Source organism: Pseudopipra pipra, chromosome 8 (genome assembly GCF_036250125.1).
Source record: "Pseudopipra pipra isolate bDixPip1 chromosome 8, bDixPip1.hap1, whole genome shotgun sequence".
Lineage (NCBI taxonomy): Eukaryota > Metazoa > Chordata > Aves > Passeriformes > Pipridae > Pseudopipra > Pseudopipra pipra.
Window position 1 is genome coordinate 32582173 of NC_087556.1, and position 27192 is coordinate 32609364.

General features: G+C 43.7%; 1 protein-coding gene across 6 annotated transcripts in view; it reads right to left on the reverse strand.

Annotated features, from left to right (window-relative positions):
* PTPRE (protein tyrosine phosphatase receptor type E) overlaps window positions 1–20989 on the reverse strand; it is a 104022-nt gene extending 83033 nt beyond the window's left edge. The window contains exon 1 of one of the 6 annotated variants that reach the window (XM_064663528.1): window positions 20737–20989. The gene's annotated coding sequence lies outside the window, so the exon portion shown is untranslated. Of the gene's footprint in view, window positions 1–9616; window positions 9741–20233; window positions 20411–20736 lie in introns of those variants that run through there. The other 5 variants (XM_064663529.1, XM_064663531.1, XM_064663530.1 and 2 more) reach the window with 5 other exon arrangements.
* Between the last annotated feature and the right edge of the window lie 6203 nt (window positions 20990–27192).

Genomic DNA, 27192 nt, shown 5'->3' on the forward strand with positions numbered 1-27192 from the left:
AATTCAGGAGAGGACACAGCAAGGAGGAGGAGGAGGAATACCTGCCTTTAGGAAACAATGTGTCTCAAAAATGTTGCCCCAAATACGAGCCTTCAAGTGTCCAGTCATCCTTATTGATCAGTTATAGCAGAAAATAACACTGAGAGTTTATGGGTTTGACTTAAGAGTATGAGATGGGGAAGAAGTTTGGCAAACAAGGGTGGAAGAAAATCAAACAAATAAACCCACAAGCCTCAAACCTGAAACGCTCAAGTTTTGCCTTATCACAGGAAGTGTTCAAGGACAGGTTGGACAGGGCTTGGAGCAACCTGGTCTAGTGGAAGGTGTCCCTGCCCATGGCAGGGGGTGGGACTGGATGGGCTTTAAGGGCCCTCTCAACCCAAACCATTCTGTGATCTATGATTAGGGAGTGAAATCATTCAAGTCAAAGTTGTCTGTTCACTGGGATCACTCAGTTCTTGCTACTCAACCAGTTTCCACCAGCACCACCTCTACCCTACCTGGACAGGGACATGAGTGCCAACAGGCTACAGGACTGTAGCTGCTGCAGAAAATTAAATCACGTGGGGTTTATTTAATTGTTCATCAGATATCTATGGAAAGATTACAACGTTTCAAAAGTTAGCCCCAAAAATGCCTCAAAAATCTCATCCTCAGTCAAACTGCTGAGCGCAGCCCTCTGCCCTCCTCCTAGACCCTGGGTGAGCTCTGTGAACTCCTCATGAATAACTCCCCCGTAGGAGCAAACACTGCTGCATTCATTCAGAAAACAAAACCAGTATTATGAGAAAATCTGCTGCTCACAATTCTGGTGTAACATCCCCAAACAACAGTGCAATGTCAAAAATGGCATTTTGCTTCCCCGAACTCGAACACTGAGATTTCTGACACTCTGTAAGCAAGCAAAAAAGCTTAAGGTTTTCTCCTCTGACACATTTTTTCCATTTTATTAGTTATTAAATAAACACGTCTATATTGTTTTTAAGGACTTTGTTCTGTTTTTCCCTCTTAATGACCAGATATTAAAACCTCATGGAGCAGTTCCTGAATTTGCACAACTGCCGGCGTCGTGCGAAAGCACACGGAGAATTTCTGCCTCCAGTAGATTGTGGGGCTTCACAAAATGTGCCTTCCTGAATTCAGAGCTGTCTAAACTCACAGAATCATGGAATTGTTTAGGTTGGAAAAGCCCTCTGAGCCAATTGAGTCCAACCATTCCCCCAGCACTGCCAAGGCCACCACTAACCCATGTCCTCAAGTGCCACATCCACACGGCTTTTAAATCCCTCCAGGGATGGGGACTCCACCACTGCCCTGGGCAGCTGTGCCAGGGCTGGACAGCCCATTCCATCATGAAATTTTCCCTAATATTCAAATTAAACCTCCCCTAGCACAACCTGAGGCCGCCTCCTCATGTCCTATGGCTTGTTCCTTGGCAGGAGAGACCAACCTCCACCTCACAAGAGCATGACAAGAAATCTCAGCATCTGTTCTACTCAACAGCAACTTTTCCAGTCTCTGGAAAAATTCAGCATTTGCGTATCCTTGCTCCTGACACCTTCCTGCTCTCTCAGCAATGTCTCTGTCACCGTCACCTCACCTGGCACATCAAATTTATCCCTGCAACTACATTATCCAGGCTCCTTGAACTCCTTCAGGTTTCTGTGCTGATCATCAGGTTTGATTCCACAGGAAGTAACGAAAAAGAAAGAAACCACCACACAAGTCATTGAGTTTTTACCAGTTGATGACCCTATTTCTTCAGTTCTTTAGTAGTTATTGAGTGTAGAGTAGTTCCAGAGTACACAAGGAAAATGTAGCACAGCAAAGTCATCTTTAGGAAAGGGTTTTTTCCACTTCCAAACACTTACACTGTACATTAAGATCAGCTATTTATAAGAAAATTAACATAACCTAACTATAGTTACAAGCTATGCAATGGTTTCCATTCTAATCTATCATTTTCTTTTGGAATTTTCTGCAATAGGTGCATTTCCTTTTTTTTTTAAAAAAAAAAAAAAAAAAAAGAAAAGAGAAAGGAGAAAGGTATCTACATGACCTTTTTTCCCCTCCAGTTGAATGAGGTTGCACAAATAAATCCTTGGCTATTTAAATATAGTATCCAGATAAGCTATTTATGGAAGGTCAATGTTTACACTTTGGACTCCAGTCTCATTGAGATCAAACATGTACAACTCCAGTGCTTTCAAACTCCCTCTGTAACGGGGAACTGAGGCTGTAAAAGTACCAAGAGAAAAAAGGAGGGTTAAGACTCTTTTTCATCCTTCACTTCCACGTGAAGCCTCAGCAGCACGTGAATATGGATTTTGCATTTCATACATAGCACCACAAGTTTGTGAGGTGCCTTGGGACCCTTGAAAAAGGCCTAGAATAAATGAAGATCATTTTAATTAAAAGCAAATTAAAGGATCTTCTAATCCAGGCAGCAGCAGCAAATCCACAGAGAGTTTTCAGAATACGGATCCTTGAAGTTCCAGTGCTTATAACCCTCCTTAATTCCAGCTTCCTTCTCTCGCTTCCCCCCAAAGGAGGTTCTGGAGCTGCACGAGATCAGGTTTATTATGAAAATTCTACTCTAGTTTCTAAAAAAAGATTTTGTTCCAGTTTGAGCGGCCTGAAGCACTCACACCCACACGGAGCAAATAACAATAAAGAAATGAGAAAGGGAACGTTTTTTTTTCCCTCACTTCAGGGGAAACAAAAAGAGATAAGATTCCGGTTTATGCTTTTAAAAATTTCATTTCAACACTGATAAAAAAAGTTGGAGTTCTCCTCCTTGGCAGGAGGCTTTTAAAATACAGCTCAAAAAATAAACTAAGGAACCACATAATAAAATGTTATCACAGAAATGGCCCCAGACTAGAAAAGTCACAATGTGTAGGAGTAAAATAGACATTATTAATGCAATAAATTAGTAGTTTATAATAAAATAATTATAAAAATATGTAAAAAATGTAATAAAAAAGTAGTATTTGACTGTTGTTCTTACAGCAGGATGACACTAGTGGTGAGGTCTCACTGGGTGCCCTCTGCCTGTCCCCACTTGACCATTCCCTCTCCAATAACTAAAAGAATGAATTTACAAATCGTCCTAAAAATAAACAGGAATCTAAACCCAGTAATAGCGTTTATTTCTGTCTCAAAGGTATTTTAACATGTAGTTATCTCATTAAGTAACTGAATTCCTCCACGAAGAAAAAGTTACAAAAATCTCAACCTTGAGGGGAAAAAACCAAACAACTGAACAAGAGGAACAAAAAAAAAAAAAAAAAAAAAAAAAAAAAAAAAAAAAAGAAAATGGGCAAAGTGCCTGGAGAAAAGCTGCTTTGATTTTGACACATGGGAATAAATGGAAAAAAATATTCAGCTACCCCTTCTTTTAATCAAAACATCTTCCATCTCATGTGCAAATCTCAGCAGCTGAGAAAGCATCCTACTCAATCTCCCCAAAGTGGTGTCAGCATGTTTTATGTAAATACTGGTTAACAAGGGATGTGTGTTTGCAGCAAACATTTTTGGGTTCTGCTTTAGAAGCTCTGGATCTACCTTTGGTGCCAGAGGAGAAACTGGAATTCTGAAGGAGATGTACACAGAGGATATAGGATTATTTTCCTTTAACAGCCAAGATGAGTTTCTCATCAAAGAGCTTTAAGTAGGTATTGAAGAAATTAAGAGGAGCAAAACTTGATGACTCAGCTCTGCATCAATCTGGGGCGTTAAACGTCTCGAAAACAACTTTATCTGCAACGTCCAGAAATAACACTGGGGTTTGATGACATTCTGGAAGGATTACTGGGGCCTGGGGGACAACCAGAGGAGTGCCACACGAAGCACAGACATAACAAGCTCAGTGGTACAAAAGCACCCTCAAACAGGGATGTCCAGGGAAAGCAACAAATTGACCTCAGAATTTGGGGTTTGGGCAATGCCAATCCCCTCTGCCCCAGGGCAAGGCGGGCTAGGGCACCTCCTGCCACTGCCCAAGGAAGGGGCAGCTCCACCCCAGCCCTTCCTGGTGTCACAGGCACAGTTCTCCTCACATGACTCAGGAATAACTGGGTTATTATTCCTCCTGGTCCATTCTCTTATTTTTGGCTTCGATTGGTGTCTATAAAGTCATGACCACCCATTGTAATGCAGCCACCTGAAACACCTCAGAGCCATATAAAACACCCCACAGTCACCCCATAACCATCTAAAACACCCCATAACTACCCAAAACACCCTATAGCCACCCAAAAGCCATCTAAGACACCTCATAGCCACCCAAAAGGCATCTACAACACCCCGCAGCCACTCCATAACTATCTAAAACACCCCACAGATGTCTAAAACACTCCATAGCCACCTCATCACCATCTAAAACACCCCATAGCCATTCTACAACCATCCAAAATACCCTAGATCCAACCCACAGCCATTGAAAACATCCCTTAACTATCTAAAACACCCCATGGCCCCCTGAAACACCCCACAATCACCCAACATCCATCTAAAACACTCCACAGCCCCCTAAAACAGCCCATAACCATTTAAAACAGCCAAGTCATCTAAAAGACCCCAGAACCATCTAAAACACCCCACAGCCATCCCATAACCATCTAAAACATCCAAAAGACATCTGAAGCACCCCACAGCCACCTCATAACCATCTAAAACACCCGACAGCCACTCAAAACACCCAGACATCTAAAACACCCCATAGCCACCCCACACCCACAGTGGAATCCGCTTTTCAACGTCACACTGAAAGCAAGAACAGCTCACAGCACTGGAAAAAACAAGAGTGCAGCACGTGCACGAACACAAACAGCAGAAAAACAACACCCAAGATCAAAGGCTCCTTTTTTCCCCCTTCCTCTCTTCTCCCCTCCCTCCACAGCTGAGAACCCCCTCAGCAACTCTGCACCACATCACCACCAGTGCTGGCATAACTTGCTGTAAGCCAGGCCAAGAAATTACCTGGCTTAAAATAAATAAAGAAATGCAAAAAAAAATTATAAAAAATTAGGAAAGCAATTTCCAGAAGGAAACATTTCCCTGATGTGATTTACAGCCCACAAATAACGTTCTACATCTTCAGTGAGTGGCAGCTCAGGGGCATGAATAGGTAGCTGAGAACAGGCAGAAAGCTATTCATTTTTTACTGGAAGAAGACATTTGAATAACCACAACAGCCTTCACTCAAACCAGCTAAACAACACCATGGCTAGTTCATTTATTTCAGCCTTTGTCTGCCTTCTCTGTTTAGTTTCTAACTTTTCGTGTCTAAAAATCTCCTTCCCATAATGGCTCCCTGGGGGTAAAATGGAAGATAAACAAGCCAGAAAGACCGCCTGGGATGAGTGAGGCAGCTCCTCCAGGAGCCAGGGAATGGCAGGTCCTGCAGTCATCACACCTACAGCTCCAGAAAATAACGATTTCCACAGATTTTAGAATGATTTTGCCCAGTGTGGTGGAAACAGAAGCATGAACCCCCTCCCTGTCCTGCTGCCGGGTCAGCTCCGAGGCAGTGGACACTGGGAGCACAATCTACACAGTGGGGATCACTGATAAGAGTGAACGAGTTATTTCCTTCAATTCCCTCTTCCACAGCCCATATAATGTAGCTCTACTTCAGAAACATGATAGATTGTGTTAAATATTACTTAAAGAATATATTTTTCCATCCACCGCAAAGCCTGTTCCCAGTGTGATAACACGAGGCGCTGGATGGCAATTTCTATTCTTACTCAGCTCAGAATGTTATCAGCCTGAAAGAAAGGTAACTTCCAGATAAGCACATACAATCCCTCATTTCTGAGGCACTGAGTTTTATCACAAGGGGTTTCTCACAATCTCATACCTCAACAGCAGGAAACATTTCAGTATTGCCTTCATCTTCATCCCAGCCCAACCCTTCCTCAACCCCAACCATCCCACGATCAATCAGCAAGATCAAGTAATTGTTTTGTCATCTCATGTTGCTGCAGAGATGTGACTTCCCCCCACATGACTGTCAATTTTCATTATAGATGTGTTTTGATGCCAAGTTCACCTACAGCCTTTTCTTCCTTCTCTTTAAGAATAAACATGATGTGAATAAACTGTTTCTCTGCCTCGGTGCAGAAGAAACTTCCAGCCTCACATATTGAGCCATCTGGAGAGGACTCTTCCTTGGGAGAGCTGGAAACGTGCAGGAAGGAGGACAGCATCCTCCAGAGACTCACAGTGATGCCTGAAGGAGCAGAAATTGGTTCCAAGTTTGTTTTCTGTAACATTGAGGGGATAAATAAAAGTTCCTGCCCTCAGGGAGCATTTCATGTTTGCATTTATACAACATTTCCTTCATTTGAATATTTTGGATGTGTGCTACAGGGATTTGACCTTTTTACTTGAATGCTGCTGTCCCAATCCCTTTCTGTAGAAACCAGAACCGCTATTTGTCTAATGTGGGAGACAGAAACTCCAGCTTGTATCAGTTTTTGCTTATTTCAGCTATTCTTCTATACAAATATCCCAAAAGAAATGGTGAACTTCATTCCTCCTTGAGTCATTATTACTGCTGGCTCCAGGAGCACGTCAGATGTTCATGTTCAAAGGACTGCATAAACAACCAGAAATCCAGATGCAAAACAAAAACTACCAGTGGGAGGGTGAAATGAAAATAGATCAATCTCCTTACAAAAACACAAGATTTCATGTGGACTCTATTTTGCAAATTATGATGAGGAAGGAGTTCTACAATTCCAAGATGAAACCCATAATGGACACTGATATATTTTCTGAGATCTCCCAGAGTTGCTCAGGGCTGAGGATGACAACTAACACAGTGACTCCTGTCACCTCCAGAGTGTCATAACTTCCAGTGCATTACACACATTTTTACACAGTGAAGTCCACCAATGACAGGGTTTTGAAGTCAAAAGACAGATTTGACTCTCCATGGGCTCTTCAGCTGCCCCAGTCACTTCCACTCCTTAAATACTGGTGAGCTTTGCCCAGTTTTTGGCACAGACTGCCTCTTTTTCCATGGAGAAAACACTCTCTGTGACCTGGTTGTCTTCAAAAGGCTCAAATTACAGAGTCTGTCTTTGAGATGAACTTTTCTCTCAAAAACTGGTGGTCGGATGAGCCTCCACAGATGGATTGAGCTATAAACGCCACAGAGGTGGAATTCAATTGGCTTAGAAAGGCCTTTGCTGCTTGTGGGCATCCACAGCTTCTCTGCCCAACCTGTGCCAGGGCCTCCCCCCCCTCACAGCCAAGAATTCCTTCCCAATATCCCGTCAAACCCTGCCCTCTGGCAGTGGGAAGCCATTCCCCCTTGTCCTGTCCCTCCAGGCCCTTGTCCAAAGTCCCTCTCCAGCTCTCCTGGAGCCCCTTTAGGCACTGGAAAGGGCTCTAAGGTCTCCCTGAAGCCTTTTCTTTTCCAGGCTGAACACCCCCAGCTCTCCCAGCCTGGCTCCAGAGCAGAGGGGCATCAGCTCTTGGAGCATCTCCATGGTCTCCTCTGGACTCGCTCCTGCAGCTCCACATCCTTATATATAACCACTATTTTCACAATAGCATGAATTATTCCACAATACCAGTAAATATTTTATTCCAAGATTAGCAGAAGTGTTGCTCAAACAGAGTCTGCACAGACTCAGTTGGCTCCTGGCTGGTCCTCGTGGGCTACGGGCAACTGAGGTCAACTCAGCAAGAACAGGCAATAAATCTGTTCCATTTGTTGTGCAGAAACATCGTGAAAGGAAAATGAAAACCGGCAGAATTTTTCTTTTAAATGCTACCAGTAAAAACGTTATTGAAGACATCAATGACGGGAAGGTCTCCCCAAAGGGATGAGCCGAAATGAGGCGTAACATCGCCCACCCACACACAATAACCACTGCTCGGCATTCTCAGCGAGACAGTTGTTCCTTCTCTTGTAAAAACAACCTTGGAAAATGCCCCAAATCTGCTAAATTAAACCCAGGTAGCATCAAACTGCACTGATTTGCTCCAGTGCTGTTCAAGTGCTTTCCTTCCGGCAGGAGCAAAGGATCCCTGCCTGCTCCAGGGCATCCAGGTAACATGAAACTACATTTGAAAATCCAGTTTTGACAGGCAGCTACAGAATAATGCTTGCTAATATTATTTGAGGGTAAAAGGAGAAATAGTTTGGATTTATGTCTCTGGATCACAAGGCCATGAGATAATTTTAGTCCCCTCTAGGATCCAGGTTCCTCGTTCATTCAGATCCAAGTAGAAGATCTGAAACAGATTTTAAATCTGATCCTATCTGGCCAAAAGCTCATGGGCAGACACTCCAGACAATCTCAGACAACAACAGCAGAGACATTTCCAAAACAAGGAAAGCTAGCTGCCCACTTGGAATTTTCTTCTACTGCTCAGGATATCAGGTCGGATATATTAAAAGCTATTTCAAAATCAAATGCACTGGTAGAGTCCCAGAGGCCCAACAACAATATCCTTTCCCCATTGTCCCGAGTTTGTTTGCTTGGAAACAAAACCCACAAATGATTTTAGCATTCCAGACGTTTATAAACAGGCCATGCCTTGTTTGTCTGTTCTTCCTACGGGAAGACTCACCAGCATAAATGTATTTTATACATGTTTGCATGAATTGGAGAAGAGAATTAAATAAAATTAATAGGTGACAAACAATTCAGAAGCAACTTGGGCTGTGGGGATTTGCTACAGAGATCTCTCATATTTGGGAGATATGAGCAACATCAACTGTCACAAACATGAATCTTGCTCCATTATTTAAGTTTGGTCATGATTAAAATAAATTTTAAAAAACCCCAACCCAAACTAAAGAAACACAACACCACTGCCATCCCAACAACTCCCAAAATAATTTTACTACAACTATTCCCAACTGCCACTACTTACTATCTCAGAACAACTGGAATTTGATTCTGTATTTACTTAAGTCTGAAGCTATTTTAAGTACCCACTATTTCCCAAATTCCTATTACCAAACATCCCATGTTGCAATTAAACAAGAGTTACAGTTTGTAAAGACTCTGATCAAAGAGCAGGGACATGATGCAATTGTTTATATGTTTCCAGGGAGATATAAAAAGCTACAAAACACCTGGTGGTTTTAAGAGGTTCCCATGCGAGTTCTTAAACATGGAGTTCCAAATTCCCCAAATGCCTCTGTGCTTTCTGAGTGTTGTTTCTTTCTGGCCCTGAAAATTAACAGAATCTCTTTAATACCTTAGAAAATACATTAGCTACTGTTCAACTGCTGCAAATCCCTAAGTGGCAAATTCTGACATGCCACCAATTCCCAGCAAATATACTACTACTACTGGTATTTATGTGCTGTATCACTGTAATTATTGATTTGAGATGCTGAAAGCAGCTTAAAAAGTTCCCCTTCTACCTGAGAACACAATATTTTGCTCCATTTATATTCCACAGATACAATTTCTCAACACATATAGAATTAATACAGTATTTTTAAAATAAAATGATAATAAAAAGGTCGATCTTTAAGAAAAGCATTATGCCCTTCTGATCTAATGAGTTTACGAGAAAAATAAAGCTCACACATATAAAACACAACCATAAGCCCCAGATGCTCAGAAGTTTCTATCACCTGCCTTTGGCTGAGGGAAGAGGGACTTCCCTACGGTCCTGCCTTGCCGTTGATGGGATGAAACAAATCAGTGCTGAGCACACTCATTTTTCCCCTTGAGCTTTGTTGCTTCTGTCCCTGAGGAAAATTCTGATTTCTGTGCAGGGATAAAGGTTGCTGTGAGCCCTTGAACCAGCCCCCATGAATAGCCCCAGTGTTCAGCTCCAGAACCCAGCGCGTTGGCCAACACAATGGGGGCTTGTGGTTCCTCAAGGCTGGGCCTACCAGACATCAACAGATGGCCTTGTGTCACCTCCAGGGGAAAACACTCCACAGAAATACAATATTTTCTGTAAAAATTCAGCTTTTTTGTTTCATTCCTGCATGTTGAAGCAACTTTCAATAACTGCCATCAAAGCCGTGGCGTGTCTCGAAACAAAAGGCAGTCGGGAAATCAGGATACCCGAGTGAAAGGTACAGCACAACCAGATCTAAGTCATTAAAAAATGAGGGCAGATCCTGCTCTAAAAATCACTTTTCTGACAAAGTCTTTTATGCATAGAAGGATACACGTGCAAGGTGTTCTCTGGATACAGGTTCTCATTATGCAAAGCAGAAATTATGCAAAGCCCATCACCCTCAGCAGCTGCAACTTCTGCTCTGTACCAGGTTACCCTGGGAAGGTGATGAGCAGAGACAGGACCCTGCAAACCCACTCCCACTTTTCAAACCCTGCCCTTAGGTGGGATTTTTTTCACCTTGCCCTTCTGCCACTCAACCTGGGCATCACCACAGCCCTCACTTGAATTCAGGGTTCTCTTCATCCTGCCTTTCCCCAACAGCTCTGTTCCCTAGCACAAGTCCCTTCCACCCCTGGGAATTAAAGAACAGGTTGAATTTTCACTTCTAATCAAATCTTAAAATCCCACCTTGCTTTAGCTTGATTCCCATTCAAACCATCCATGTACTTTGTCTATAAGGTGACTGCTGTTATTTGCATACTAGAAATAGCACAGTAAAAATATTTCATCTCTTTTGTCCTGTTCTGTTGGCTTTGATGAGTTTCTTTTGGTGGGAAGAATCAATCTCTATATATGTATAGACACAAATAGATGTATAAAATATATACATTACCTAACACTGGAACTCAAGTAGTTTATTGCCCTATCTCCCTTCCCTCAGAGAGAGTGACAAGGCAGGACAAGTGACAAGAAGGACTCTCAGTTTAGGGCACAAAGCCACAGGTTGTCCAAATTATCCCTACAATAAGGACAGAGCTTAAATAAACCAACCTCCTAGTTTCAGTGTACAGTGCTGGAGATCTCACAGACCCAAGTTTACAAACTGGGAAATACATGTAACATTCAAATAGCAATGTATCTAGGTTCCTAGAAGCTTTTATCATGTGACAGTCACAAATAATTTGCTTTTGAAAAACATAAGAATACACTACATTAATCTTGGAAAAAACACAGCATTGAACAGGACATTGAGGTTGATGTGAACAGCACTGTGTCTCCCACGTGGATACAACCTTTTGAAAATTTACTCAACCATCAAGTTTCCATTCTGATCATGGCAAAAGCAGTTGTGTTAAATGCACTCAGTGTGAATGCACGTTTCTTATCTACATAAATCCAGCATTCTGTGTGTGTGCATACACCAAGTGACCACGCAGAGGCAGCCCCAGGGCTGAGCCTGCTCTGCCAGAAAGGGCACGGCCTCCTCCCACCCCAGCTGGGCCTGGGCCCAAACACAGGAAAATAATGCAAGGTCACACCCACACACTGTGTAACATCACTACTGTGAGGGGCTACAGAGCTTTTTATTCTCCTTGTTAAGAGGATAATCCAATACCGGGAGCAAGACAGAATATCCCAGCGTCAATTTTAACTCTGATGCTCCATGTGCAACCCAGCACCTCTTCCCCACTGACCTTAGAATCACAGAATAATTTAGGCTAAAAAAGACCTCTAAGATCATCAAATCCAATGCCTACACTTCAACTTGTCCATCTTTAATAAAGCATATGACCCCAAGCATGGAAGTACTATCAAAAGGACGTATTCTTTGCAAGACAAGTCTTTTAGCTTTCTGTGGTCCTTCTAAAAGACTTTTAAAAACCAATACAGACATTTTCCATGAATCTGCTTTTTAAAAGGCATGTCTTCAAACCAGTCCTTCCACAAAGTCTACTACCAGATATCTGTCAACACATCAGCAGGTCTGCTGTCCTGACCTTCAAACATCAGCCTCTATTTCCTGGCCATCACAAAACACACCCACAGAGAGCAGTACATGAGGAGATGGCATTTTCTGTAATAGAGCCCTTCAAAACCTCTTGAACCACATCAGGCCCTTACTTTGTGTTTGCTACAAAGAGGGTGTTCCTGTTACCAGCCACGTGATGGTTCTTACAGGGATGAGGATGAGAACTCAGACATTCACTTCCAGGAGAGCAAAGGTAACTTGGGGAAGTAACTATCACACATCTCAGTCACTGACAGCTGTTATTTGACAAGCAGCTTAATAAAAATCTAACCTGGTGGATCAATCAGTGATAAGAAGATTAATTACTTGGGTGCAACAAGGGGTGAGAGAAGTAGGACAGAGTAAGGGCAGGACAGGCACACACCAACACGTGGAGAAATAAATATGTTAAAGGAATCAACAGAAATCCATCAACTTTGCAACACGTCTTTGCATAATAATATGGTCAGTTAAGATGGTAAAAGTTGCCCAAAGCACTGCTGGATGGACATGGGGCTGTGCCACAGTACAAGACAACACCATGGTTTATACTCAGCTCTAGGAGACCACACAAGTCAGTGGAAGTCACTGAATTTAAGAGTTACAAATATATGTAAATTCGGGAAAAAGTAAAAATTTTTTAAAAAGCATATCCCGCACCTCAGAAAACCAACAGACAGCTGTGAATGCATTTCTAGCTGAAAAAATTGACCAAACATTGCGTCCCCCCTTCCCCTGGCCCCCAGACAGCTGGGCACAGTCCTGCAAACAGCATCCATCGGGACAGTTCCTTCCTTTCCCACGCTCCGGAGCTGGTTCCGATTACAACTCCCAGTGATGGCAGAGTCCCGCTTTTGGGATGAGGTGCCCTGGGGAAAAGAGCTCAGGGAGGGTCTGTCCATCTTTAAATCTGATTTCAGTAACAGTAAACAGAGCAAAACTGTCCTTAAAGAACATGTTCAGCACCAACATCCTGCAGAGTATCCATCAGTGAGAACAGGGGCTTTCAGAACTGTTCACAGAGAAAGTTTTGAGGGTTCAGCGATTTTTCAAGGAAATTATTCAGGTTTCTTCCATGGAAGATCCTGATAAATTAGGCCATATTTCAAGGGATAATATTTTGATGTAGTACAGCAATTCTCAAGCTATTTCAGTACACATTACAACTCAAGTTACACACACACAACTTCTAAATAACTTCTGCAGTTCACTAGTCAAAGATTTTAAAAAAAGAAAACGTGAAGAATCTGACTGCCAAGATCATTGTGTATCCCAGGTCAAGCCATGCTGTCCTCAGGTGAAACTTAGAGGGACTTACAGTGGAAATCACAGAAACATTTAGGCTGGAAGAGCCCTCTAAGATCAAGTTCAACCACTCCCCAGCACTGCCAAGCCCATCACTAACCCATGTCCCCAGGGGCCACTCCACAGGTTTTTTGAACACTTCCAGGAATGGTGATACTGCTGCTTCCCCAGGCAGCCTGTTCCAATGATTGACAACCCTTTTGGACAAGAAACTTTCCCTAATATCCAACCTAAACCTCCCTGGCAAAACTTGAGGCTGTTTCCTCTTGTCCTGTTCCTTGTTCCCTGGGAGCAGACCCCGACCCCCCCCGGCTCCCCCTGTCCTGTCATGGAGTTGCAGAGCCAGAAGGTCCCCCCTGAGCCTCCTTTTCTCCAGGCTGAGCCCCCCCAGCTCCCTCAGCCAATTCTGGTGCTCCAGACCCTTCCTCAGCTCCGTTCCCTTCCCTGGACACGCTCCAGCCCCTCAGTGTCCTTCTTGTCATGAGGGGTCCAAAACTAACCCCAGGATTCAAGGTTTCTCCTTGGAAAATGCTGCATTATAACATTACCAATTATCTCAACATCACACCTCCCTAAGTCTGTTTCTAATAGTTTTAAGTATTGCAAATAGGTCATTATTTAAATATAGTCCCCCATTTCCAGCTTTTCCTTTCCTCTTTGCCTTCCCAGAAACATTTAAGTCTCTACGACTTCCTCTCCCCCCAGTTCTGCCGGGAAGCAGAGCTGGAGGTGGGAGGTTTACCTGTGAAAAACAGATTAGAATTAAGTGTTGTATCTGTGGCCTTGAAACGTGCCCTGAGCCAAGTTTTTAATTTGGGCTTTTCAAGATTGATCAGCACATGTGTAATTTAAAAGCCATTTGAAGCAGCAAGCCGGGTAGTTTGACTTAAAATTAATGAGCTTTTGACATCTGCAAACAAAATGATAACGTGAACCCATTTAAACTCATCCCTATATTTAACAGGAAAAGCATCTATCATTTTAACTTGCTTACACAAAGGCTTTTCTCCTGCAATATGAAAGCTCTTTCACCACAATCCTGCACTCAGTAGCAATTTGCAAACTTTGCCCAATTGTATCAGATTAGTAGAAAGATAAACTGCAGATAAATTAATATTGTCAAGTAATTAAACAGTTAGTAATTAAAAATTAGACATTGTGCACCATGATTGAATACATTCATGAAACTCAAAGCTAAGTTAAAAAGACTCGGTGCCTGAGACATCTAAGCCCACAGAACACGGGACAAACATTATTTATGGCTTGTTTAAATCAATAGCTCATGATAATACTCATGAAAAGCACAGCATTGTAGCTCAAGCAATGCCCAGCATATTCCAGCAGAAACTAAGGCTAGGAATGCAAAGGAAAATAATCATCCAAGGACAAACAGCAAAGATGACAAGATCAAAGGGCAAAAGACGATAAAATGGAATTTACTGAAGGAAATAGGCAAGGTGAAAGAAGGGTTAGTAGTGAAAACTGCTCTGAAGCTGAAGAATTACAGATCTTGGTAAGGAAATATTTACAGAACCTTTATCAAATACACTGAAAATAGGAGGGTCTTTAAGCATCAGTTCTCATCCTTGGCTCAAGCTGTGATTACATGGGTTCCTCTCAACACGGACTTGTCTTTTGTCTGGGATAAAAAATTCTATTAAAAGAACCAAGGGAGGTAACAAATACAGGAGTGAATGCCAAGGTAAAAGAAGACCTGGAGCTCAGGGAGCACAGTCCCACCCTTGGGAATACACAGACAGGACACCAGTAGATCTTGGGACACGGCATCCTTTGGGTTTCAGGATCACAAGCCAGGAAGAAACAACTCTATACAACGAACCAAACTATACAATCCACATTACACCACGTCAATGGGAAAGGGATGTTTAAAAGCATCCTGTTCCCACAGTTCATGCCAGTCTAGTTATGCTGGATGATAATTAAAATTACTCTGCTGCTCTTCAATCAGTCCCTTATAAGGGGCACCGTGATGAACCACAGCAGTGCTCCATTACAGCCAAGCTTCCTTTAGAAGTGATTTCATATGAAAGAGATTGATTTCAGGGAAGAGGAAGAAAACTCAAAACCCACAACAATTAAAGGAACATCCAACCCTGAGGGAACCTGAAATACATTGGTCTCAAAAGGGTAAGATCTTGTCATGAATGAAGAGTTGGATAATTCATTCTGAATTATTTTCTAGTACTCCAGAGCAACAAAACCTAGAAGGAGGAGGTTTCTCCTCCAGCTTCCCTAATTATTTTGTCCCAATCTTTTTAAAGTGACAAGTAACACACTTTTCACTTTCTTCCCTTGTAAATCTGCTATTTGCTCTCTCTTTAAAATTCATAGTCCTATTGATCCAAAGCCTTTCCAAGCCTTCATTCTTCCTGGTGATTCCTGTTGGTGCATCCTTGCTTGTGTGTGTTATCTGCAGAGAACAGCTGTTATTGGTACAGCTCCTTCCAGCTGCTGGGGCACTCTCACTCTCCTGATGAAAGAGCTGCCTCTTCTCAACAGCAATAACCCAAAAACTGTCACTTCCAGCCCTCGTATATTTTTTTAGTTTATATCTCATGTCACCTCCACCTGATTTAGTTCTGTTTTTTGCTTTTACCTACTCAGACCTCTCATTCCTACCAGAAATTATTACTTTATATTAGAAAGTAAATCTTGGATAAGTCAAGTTTTCAGGACTGAGCCCTTTTTTCCTTTTTACAGAGAGGAAAAAAGTGATAGAAAAATCCACAGCTGAGTTGTGCTACATTTCCCAGTGACAATCAGCTGTCACTGCAAGCAACAAACTACCCCAGCAAATGGCTTTCCAGTTTTCTTTCTTTCCTTAGCCGGGAAACACCTTTGAACACAGACAGATCTCTGTGACCAGCTTTTTACTTTGCCACTTCAGCACTGAATCACTGCCAGGAGCCAAAGGGAAAAGGGCATTTTTAGAGCACTGCTGCTTGGCAGGAGATGTGGTGGGTGAGGCATCCTCTGCTGACAACACACAGGATTTGGGCAGTCAAAGGGATGTCACTGATGGAATTATTATACCTGCAGTATTAAAAGGCACAACACTGCACACATGCCTTAAAAATACATTCCATAATGTGAATAACTCAAAAATAAATCCTGTACAAATACTTCAACAAAATGCTGCTGCTGAGCTCCTCCTAATCTCTGTCTTATCAGTATCTCATTTCAGCTCTGGCTTACACAGGTTTTAAGTATATTTGCACAAGAAACCAGAAAAGATATCTACATTTCAGCAAGGAGTTTGGAATAAATACAGCCACTTTTTTGGTTTTTTACCTTAAATATTAACCCTTATAGGATTTGGAACCCCATTTGGGATTATACAATACATATTAGTCAGGATAAAAACAACACTAGGATGAAACCTTGTGCAGAAGGGCACAGGCAATAAGAAAAAAAGGTAAGATTACAGTTAAAAGGCTGCAGAAAGGCTGCACTGAGCAGCCTGGTGGCTACAGCCACTTCTCATTCAGCCTGAATTCTGCTGCACCACATCACAAATCAGTTACAGCAATATCCCAGTCATTGCCCAGGACAGCTCCCAGCCCACAAAACGAGCACCACCTCCAGGGAACCCCTAAAAGACGCTCCACCAAGAGCACATAATTTAGGACTCTTTAATAATGTATCAATCCAATTTACAACACTTTCAGTGCCGGGGCACCAGGTTATATTTTGGGTTACAGAGGGATTCTGCTTTCATTAATATTGTATCAAGGGATCAATAATGAAATGCCTATGAAGAAAGAGTCTTGCTCACTGCAGGCACCCCCAAGGGCAGCCCTTGGTTTGGCTGCTCTGCTGCCTCTTCCCAGACCACAAGGATGCAGGAAGGATGCACAAGGATGCAGCTGGAAAGCTCCAGCATCCCAGTGGGTGCTGGATGCAGGGCAAGGAACTGAGCTGGAGTCTGCACAGATGATTCACCAAAGCTATCACACTGAGCTGTTCTTATCACACTTTTTACACATGATACAATCAGCCACCACCACTCTGCTGGTCCATTCCTGCCTGACACTGATGAAAACACCCCCTTCTAGCAAAAACATCTGTTTTCAATCTCTTCCCCTCGGACATTTTCAGAGTATGTCCAGATACAGAGTAATTCACTAACTTGCTACGTGAAGGCAAGTGTTTTACACGAAAACAGCATCATTCATTGCTGATGGCCTGCAAGTGCTCTGATCCCACCTTCAGACACAGGAGCTCTATATGGTGTTAAGCCCTGCCATAAGTCTATGCTGAAGAGTATTTTGGAGATAAAGACTGAAATACTGTATCACATTTACACAGTGACAGCATCATTCCAAGGAGTGACCCACATAATCCTCAGGTTCTCTATATAATTGAGCCATTTCTCCTGCAGAACCTCCCACTCCCTCCAGCAAGGAGGGATGGACTGTGCTCCCCATCAGCATGACAAACATTCAGTGTTCCTTGTGATCTTCCTGGTTTTCATCCTACACAGCATTCAGCACTTGCCTTGGCTGTTTTTTATTCTTCACTGCTGTACAACTGACCTGCTCCAAAACCTTGAACAAATTTACATGACATCATCAAGCATGAAGAAGTATATAAACACTTTACTGATACCAGGAGAGCTAGAGAGGGGCTTTTGACAAGGGCCTGGAGTGACAGGACAAGGGGGAATGGCTTTAAGCTGAAGGGGGGTAAATTTAGATTAGATATTAGGAAGAAATTTTTCCCTGTGAGGGTGGGGAGGCCCTGGCACAGGTTGCCCAGAGAAGCTGTGGCTGGAAGTGTCCAAGGCCAGGCTGGATGGGGCTTGGAGCAACCTGGGATAGGGGAAGGTGTCCCTGCCCATGGCAGGGGGTGGAACTGGATGGGCCTTAAGGTCCCTTCCAACCCAAACCATTTCATGTTTCCATGATAACACATATACCTGACTTCTCAGAAAACACCAAGGACATCTGTGACAAGGCAGAATTACACCACTGCTTTCCTCCAGCTCTATTTCACTCAGCAGTTTGTCAGCCCAAGTCCACCCATTTTCCTTCACAGAACCTCTTAAATGACAGAGAAAAAGGTCACCAGGTAAACTGGTCAAAGCACTGTAACACTCTAAAACTAGTTCAGTTAATAACAGAGCTCTGCAGCTTTGGCCCCTAAACCAACAGCTCCAGAAATCCAACAAACTTCAATGTCCCCATAAGTCACTGCTGTCACCTTCCAGCTGGGAAGGTGGAAGAGCCCACTCTGTGCACACAAGCACCACAGCTCCATCCTCTGATCCAGCTCCACAGGAACCTGTGTGGGAGAGGAAGGTCTTACACGGACCTTGAACCAGCAGAGGTCCCAGAAAATCATTTTCCAGGTTCCCATAATTTCAACCCACATGCTGAATTTCTGCCATCACCCAAGTTGTATAAACCAGGAGCTGGGAATGCAACAGAGGGTGAGGGAAGAAAAATAAGAGCAAGGAAATCCAGGGATTCAAGACAGCTCTGCTGTCAAAGGTCAGCTCTTAACTCAGAGGTGAAAAACCTCAACTGAGCTTGATAACAGATAGATAAACATAAATATGTGAGGTGGAAACGAGAAGAGAAAGCAAGATACAAAAGTTAACTAGGACCTAAATGTGCTAAAATTATCCACTTTGCACCTGCACTTCACAGGCTGAGGATGAACTGCTGTAGCCCAAACAGCATCAGCGCAATGCTCTGAAGCACATAAAGATGTCTGGGTTTATTAAAGGTGTCAGGGGCACAGGAAGCTTTTAAACTAAGAATTCAGATTTTATCTTTGACTTGGAAGAACATATTCAGTGCATTTCAGGAATACAGAGCGTGCCAGTCACAGCAGAGCAAGGCTGGCTGGTGTGACACAGCTCCTGTACAAGTCCTTTATTTGCAAGCACAGACAGAGCCAATTAAAGGAATCAAACACTACGCCCACACCATTTTGTTTCCTTCATTATTTTGTTTCCCTTCTTCTCCCACACTCTAAAAGAACTGAATGATTCCGTCAGTTAAGAAAAACAAACATTTTTACCTTAACTCTCTTCACTCCCCTGATGCAGAGCTCCCATATATGATGTTTGCATCCCCACCAGCACAGCCCCACTCATCTCAGAGACCTCCCCGTCATGGTCTCCACTTGTCCCACCTCCATCCCACCCCCTTTTCTCTCCCAAGTGCCCCCACCCCCTTTTCTCTCCCAAGTGCCCCCACCCCAAGCACAAAGCAGAGGCAGGTTGTCCCACAAGCCCATCCCACCCTGTCATCAACAATAATTAGAGATTGTTACCCCATTAGGGACTCCTCCCATCAAAGCCCAACTTCCACCTGGGCAAGAACAAGACCAAGTTGGTGCCCCCAAACCACCCTTCATCTTCCCACACCAAGGCTTAAATGGTTTCATTTATCCCCCAGCAAAACTAAATGGGAACTTAAAGTGCCTCCTGGCACTTTATATCTACATATAAATCTCTTGTAAATCACACTCAGTTTCCAGCTGAATGTCATTAATTTTCATTAGAATTCACTTTTTTTTTTTTAATTTACAAGCCTAAAACACAGAAATAAAGATTGTCACGAACATAACAAATATTTTTTTTTCCAATTCTCAACCTCTTTATTTCTAGTTTCCAAGGCTTATTATTTAGGAAAACAAGCTCGATAAGAGATGTCATTTCTTTCAACTCAGCAGTCTCTACCCCATCCAAATCAGACACAGACAGCTCCACAGCTGAATACACAGCAAAGCACTTCACTCCATGGAAATAAGCCACATGGAGAGGAACCTCACTGAAAAATTAGAAAAAAAATAGGCGACAGGCTTTCCCAAATAAAAAACACTGCAAATATCCATTAACCCTTTCCACAAACCACGATTAGAGTGGAAAATAAAATCCAGTGATGGGAGACAGCTAAAGTCTGGTGAAAGCAAACTAATAAATGGCACAAATGGAAACACAGGAGGTGTAAACAACACTAATCTTGGCCAAGAGAGACTAGAAGAGTTTGTACACAGCCACATCACCCCTCAGCTCACCCGAGCACCGCGTGTGACCCTAGCCCCGCTCACCTCAGCAAGGGATGGAGAGAAGATAAACGGCTTTAAAGGCGAAGTTCACGCGGCAGCGCCATCCCGGGAGCCGGGAAGAGCCCGAAACACGCACCCCTGTCTCCCAGAACAAGAAGGGATGCCGGGGGATGCCGAGGGATGCGCCCTCGGCCCGGGGATGCTGCGGGCGCGTCCCGCATCGCCCGAACACTCCCGGCGCGACTGACCCGGTGAGGAGGCACCGGCCGGGGGTGTCACCGCCGGGCTGTCACTACGGGGATGTCGCCGCGGGGATGTCGGCGCGGTGTCGCCCCGGCGGGGGCAGCGCTGGCGCCAGGGCGGGCCGCGGGCAGCTCCGTGCCGGGAGCGGCAGCGCCGGGGGCAGCCCGGGGCTCACCCCCGCTCCCCCCGCCCGGCGGGATCGCGGCTCTCCCGGCACCTGCGGGCGCGGCATCCCGGGTGTTCCCCCGTCCTCCCATCCCATCCCATTCCACCCTATCCCATCCCATCCCTCCCTCTCTCACCTGCGCGGCGGCGGCGGCTCCGCGGGGCCGCTGTGGCCGCTGGGGCCGCGGCCGGGCCGCCCGGGCAGGCGCTCTGGGTCGGGGCGGCGGCTCCCGGCAGGAAATTTCCTTTCGCCGCCGCCGCCTCCTCCCGCTCCGGATCCCGATCCCGCTCCCGATCCCCGATCCTGCTGCCGGCGCGGCGCGCGCGGCGCCGTCTGGCGGACACCGCCCGCATTGCAGCGGGAGCGGCACCGGGAAGGGGGAACGCGGCGTCCCTGGGGATCCGCTCCTTGTCACCGGCACCGCCGCGACATCCCCGCGCACCGCCCGCGCCACGCCCGCTCTCTGGGAATGCGGGAGTCGCCTCGCTCCATCCCGCGCTCCCGGGGCTCCAGAGCGTCCGGCTCCCCGCGGGCAGCGGGAGCGATGCTGGACCGCCCCCTGTCCGGCATCCCCGTGCCGTTTTGGGGTCCAGGAGTTCGCCGTGGGGACCAAACAGCCCCCAGGATCCTTCCCCTCGTTGCTCACCCCCCCCGTTAAAGTGGCGCTGTCCTGGGAGGGGAAGGGACACACCTGAGGATTTGGGTACCCACCGTCCCCTCCGACGGGACCTCCGGGAGCCGAAGCTGCACCGGGACTGTGAACCGGGACACGGAGACCCAGAATAGAAACGTCAGGTGGAAAAGTAGGACAGGGAGGAGGGGATTACTGAGGGATAGGCGAGAATCAGGGCGGCTGAAGGCACATCTTGCTGCCTCTTGTCTCCCGTCCCTACAACACGCCTCTCCCAGAGCAAGAAGAGTCTCCCAGCAGAAGAAATCCCTCCTCCAGGAGGAATCCAAGTGATCTGAAAAGCCTCTTCCAACCTTAATGATCCTATGCATTACTTCCAGAACCCCCACACCCATGCACACCATATTTAAGTTTTCCAAAGGATATCCCAGAATAAGAAGAGTCTCCCAGAAGAAGAAATTCCTCCTCCAGGAGGCATCTAAGTGATCTGAAAAGCCTTTTCCAACCTTCATGACTCTTGTGCATTACTTCCAGAACCCCCATGTCTGTGCAAACCACATTTATTTTAAGTGTTCCAAAGGAAGTCAGAGAATTAAGGGTTGTACAGAAAGACCCATTGGGACAGAAATATCAGAACATCTGTGAATATTTGTGTCTTCTGCAGGAAACTTAATCAGAGCCTAATTATGTCCCTTTGGCATCATGTTGACTAGGAAACAGCAATTTAGGAGGAGGCTAAAATCCTATCAGCAGCCATGGCACTGCAAGTGGGCACAGCACCAGGGAGGTGTTGGGTTTTAATGAACATTTTTGTAGCTCAAATGACTGCAAGTCAGCAATTTTCTCCCTAGTAACCATTTGCAAGGAATTGCATATTAATTTAAATCACTGCTTATATCCCAGCAATAAAGTAAATGGAATTATTATACATATTAGAAAAAATTACCGCGCTTTCTATTAGCAGAGAAATTAGAAGTGCTATTATAATGTGGTTCCAAAATTAATTAGTCATGAGAAAGAAATGTGAAACCGAGTTGTACAATAAAGCACCAAAGAACATGAACATTATAATTGTTAATAGATTATTTGAGGGGAAGAGATTCGCTATAGAGAAGGGGAATATCTAAAAAAAATTGTACAACTGTGAAATAAAGTTGTAAAAGGAACTTCATCCAATCTTTCCTCCCCACCACCTCACACTCAAGTCTTAAATTGATAATGATATTGATAATTTAGCCGTGTTAGTCCACACCAGTGTTTCTAGTTCAGCTTCCTTCCATCAGATCCAGGAGTCTCTAGGCCTGGGTTTATACCACTTAGGTTTTTCAGGATACACTCATGAGCTGGAGCCAACAGCCTGAGGCTGGTTTTATATTCAGTTGTTGGCTGGAGAAAAACAATATGGTAGGATGTTCTCATATAGTGTTTTATGCAGAAAAGCAGGTTAAAAGTCTAGGAGCTGGGAGTTGGAGGAATGAAGTGTCTTGAACCCAATTTTCAGTGGTCTGGAGAGAATTTACAGTGGTGAAAAAGGGGAGAGGATGAAAATCAAAGCTGCTGTGGGATTTGAAGCAATTTAGTAGCAATTGAACAGCAATTTAACTACCTTGACAGAAGGTAGAAGCTTACTGAGAAAATAAATTTAAGAAACTGAAAGACTAAAATTCTGTAGCAAAAATAAGATAATTCCCAAATTTAGCCCAATACAGCTCCAACAGCAGCTTCTATCCACCTCACAGTCTGCTGGTCATCTGTCTGTTCATCTCTTTCCATCACCAATCAAACACATTCTCAGAAATGTCAGCTCCTTGGCAGCCGTTTCACCCTCATTTCCAATTTGCCGGAGATGCTCCAGGGCCTCCAACAGCTTCTGGCTGGACCCAGCACCTGCATCCCTTCTTTTGCAGCGTGGAAGTAACATTATTCCAGCAGAAGTGCTGGAAAATTGGCCCTGAGCAATTACAGTTACTTTGCTACTCTCTGTTACAAAGAGGTGCCTCCTCTGCTTTGAACTCAGGAAATAAATGATAGGAAAGAGGCAATATTTGAACAGCAAAATTTTAACTTGGGTATTCCAACATGGCAGAAACATGGTAAGTCTGTCTTTTATTGATATACTGGAACACAAATTGGAAATGTGCTGAAAAAGTCAGAAAATCAGGGGCAGGACAGCAAATAACAGACACAGATGTGATTTCTGTAATTGCAAATATATCTTGGTCTAAAAATACAAGAAAAACTCTTTAAAGTGTGGATAATTGGGCAAAAGCACAAGGCTGTGTAACATCCCAGCAGTAGCTAATTTAGTGACTTCAAAGGGCTATTTGTCTAAGGTTTTTACATTTGGAATCTAAAATTATGAGTACGGAGGAATAGATTGAAGTATTCAAAACTACATATCTTTATAATTGTTACAGAAATTGCAATAAAGGAAAGCCTGCCCTGCCTGCTCTTCTCTCCATGTCCACCTCAAGGCTTTGTTTTAAATACTACAAATCTTGGAGCAGCTTCAAAGCCACATTTTATTAAAGTAAGAATATTGAAAAGGCCATAATTTCTGAATCTTACAATGCCAGGAGGATTTTTTCCCCCACTGTTCAATAAACCGTACTTGACTACTCAACTTGTACTTAGTCATAAAGGAAAGCAGCATTTTAACACCTAAACACATTATTTTATAGTTGTGCAATCATCTTTTGGAATAAAAAAAAAATGATACTTGGGACATCTTAGAGGCTTTAGTGGAGCTCAGCTCCAACCTGACCTTGGACACCTGCAGGGATGGGGCAGCCACAGCTTCTCTGGGCAACCTGTGCCAGGGCCTCCCCACCCTCACAGCCAAGAATTTCTTCCCAATATCCCATCTAGCCCTGCCCTCTGGCAGTGGGAAGCCATTCCCCCTTGTCCTGTCCCTCCAGGCCCTTGTCCAAGGAACCCAGAGCAGCCCCGGCAGGCTCTGCCAGGCTGTGAACTGAGGGATGCTCTTGCAGCACCATTTTCAAACAGGATTCTGCTTTTTGTGTTTGCCTTGATCCCAGTGTGGTGTCTTTGGGATCTTCCACCTTTTTTCTGTCAATAAGGAAACGAGCAGTGCCTGTTCCTGCTGACTGCAGGTGTGAAAGGACCCTGCTCCAAGGTGGCAGCACAATATTCCAGCTGTCCCTCCCACACCAACCAATGCTGCAGCATCAGAGCTCAGAGATCAATAAGATCTCGTGATGGAGTTCTCAGCTGAGACATTCGAGTCATTTTCTGGGAAGAAATCCAAACAACACTTCCAGCCTGTTTGCTTTGTCTTTCAAAAGTGCTGAAAAAAAAAGGTCAGAGCAAGAGAAGAACAAAATCAAAAGATGGAGTTGTACAAACCCACTTCAGAGCAGTTCCGGGCGGGGATCCACAAAAGTCATGGTCACATCCCTCTCAGTTTTCCAAACAGTCGTTGCAATAATTTTACAGGTCAGTTGAGCTTCCAATTTTTCAACTCCAGCTACAATAAAATTCATGGTGCTTTATCCCGTTTCCCTCACCCAGCCCAAAAAGCATAAACAAACCCCTGTTTCCAGCAGCTCCCAGAATTCTGGCTGCAAACTACCAGAGAAAGAAATCAATCTCATTCTTAGTATTCAATAGTTTGGTTTTATTATAATTTATCCACCATAGAAGAGGTAAAAGCAACGTTGGTAATGCACGGCCTGATCCTGGAATACATAAATGCAATCCATGGGCTGATCCTGGAATACATAAATGCAATCCATGGGCTGATCCTGCACATGCTCTGCCTTGCATGGAGCTTCATCAACTCTTCTGGGGACCAAGAGCAGCTGAAGGATGAAGCAGCTGAGCTCCTCTGCAAGCAGACATGGAAAATGGAAAATAAAAAGGGTGTAAAGTCTTTGTGGGTACACGGAGTTGTGCCACAAGGGTCACGCCCAAGGAAAATAACAAATATCAGCAAAACCTCCTCCCAACCACACTGCCAAGTCATCCTGCCACCTGCCAATTGTTTTTAAATTAAGTATTTAAACTGAACATGGAAAATTTAAACCACCAGCAACTGTCACAAATGTTGTGGTTGCAGCAGAACAGAAGATAATTTGCAGTGGCTTCACCTTGAATTTCCCTGGCTGCTGCTGAGAGCAGTTACCTGTGAGCCAGCACTCACATCCTGCCTGTCAGAGTCAGCATCCCGTGGGAAGCACCATCCTGGAATCCAGGAATGGTTTGGGTTGGAAGGCACCTTACAGATCATCCAGTTCCACCCCCTGCCATAGGAAGGGACACCTTCCCCTAGACCAGTTCCAACCTGGCCTTGGACACTTCCAGGGATGGGGCAGCCACAGCTTCTCTGGGCAACCTGTGCCAGGGCCTCACCACTCTCACAGGGAAGGATTTCTCCCCCTCTGATCCCTCAGGAGCTGTGGGCAAAGCCACAAACCACCATGTAATTTATTTTTTTTAAATGTAAGAATGTGTCTGTCACATTAAAAAATAGAGGGATATGAAAGGTTTGCATTTAAAGGCTTTCATGTTATATTTATATTGCTTAAAGCAAACTGACTTGTACATAAACAGAAGGGAAATACCTATTTTACCTTTCAGAATACAGGGTAATGAGTAATTTTATATAGCAAAGGATTCCAGCTCCCTGTGCTGCCCATCTGATTCATAACCAATTAATCTGATTTTTCTGTCTGACTCCTGTGCAGGGCTGAGTCAGTTCAGTGGGGGCAGAGTCTGTAAGGTGCTGATCAGGAAATATTTCCTCTGAGTCAGAGGAACCCAGTCTCTCCCTTCTCTCAAGTGATGAGGTTGCCGTGTCAAACATCAATTTTCATTCCAAGTTATGTGATGTTTTTTCAGGTAACCGTGAGGGGAAAAAAAGAAGACACAAGGAATTGTAGCTTCAGCAGAGAACAGATAAACTTCAAGGTGACAGGCAAGAAAAAGGCAAATTATGGTCTCATTTACAGAGCAATTCTCTGAGCCACAGGAGAGTTTCAGTGATTTGAGGCATAACAATTTGAGCTGAGTCACCAAAAACTAAATATAATTTAGTCAGATTGCTCAGAAAGGATCTACAGGCTCCTCACTGCTCTTAGTCTCTGTTATTGGGTATTTTTAAAGGTGTGGATTCTCAGTTTGTTGAAATTGAAAAAGAAAACCACCAAGCAGGAGCTGAAAAGTAATTCCCAAGTTATTACCAAGATAAATATCAGTTCTTAAATATATATATTTTTTTTGAAATATATTTCATAGGGGACAGGTTTTACCTCAGTTTATTAAAAAATATCCTTGGACTGTAAGTTCTTGGACTATGCTCTTTGTATGCAAATAAAGGACCAATAGAAGTGTCGGATTAATGAACCTGTAGAGGTTGATCAGCCTAACAAAGTTTTCCCATATTTTGATGGTTAACGTTTAACTGGAATACTGGTCAGAAATGGGGGCAGGCCTCTTGTTTCTTACTTCTTTAAACAGGTTGAGAAACCTCCCTTTACTCCTCAGAGCTTAAACCAAATTCTGACTGATTTCTGCTACATAGATATAGATTATTTAGGAATAAAATTCCTAAATATATAGTTTATATAGATTTTTAGGAATATAAATTATAGATTATTTAGGAATATAGATTACTTAGAATAAAATTTATATATTCTTTAAAATTTATATTTACGTATTCTTTAAAGCAATTGCCTCAAAAGTATTATTAAATCCCATATAATTTGAAAAAAGTAATCACAAGACCATATTATATAAAGAGCAGAAATAAAATACATTGATTTCAAATCTAATTAGTGCTTTAAAGTTTTGGGTCAAGAAATCATAAAACCAGAAGAATCACAGTACAATAACACTGCACTGTACAACGGAGATTTTCTCCTCCCAAGAAATTCTTTGCCATTTCAAATTCATAAAAAATTCAAAAATCTCTCTGTCATTAAAATGCAAACCAGTGAAGCT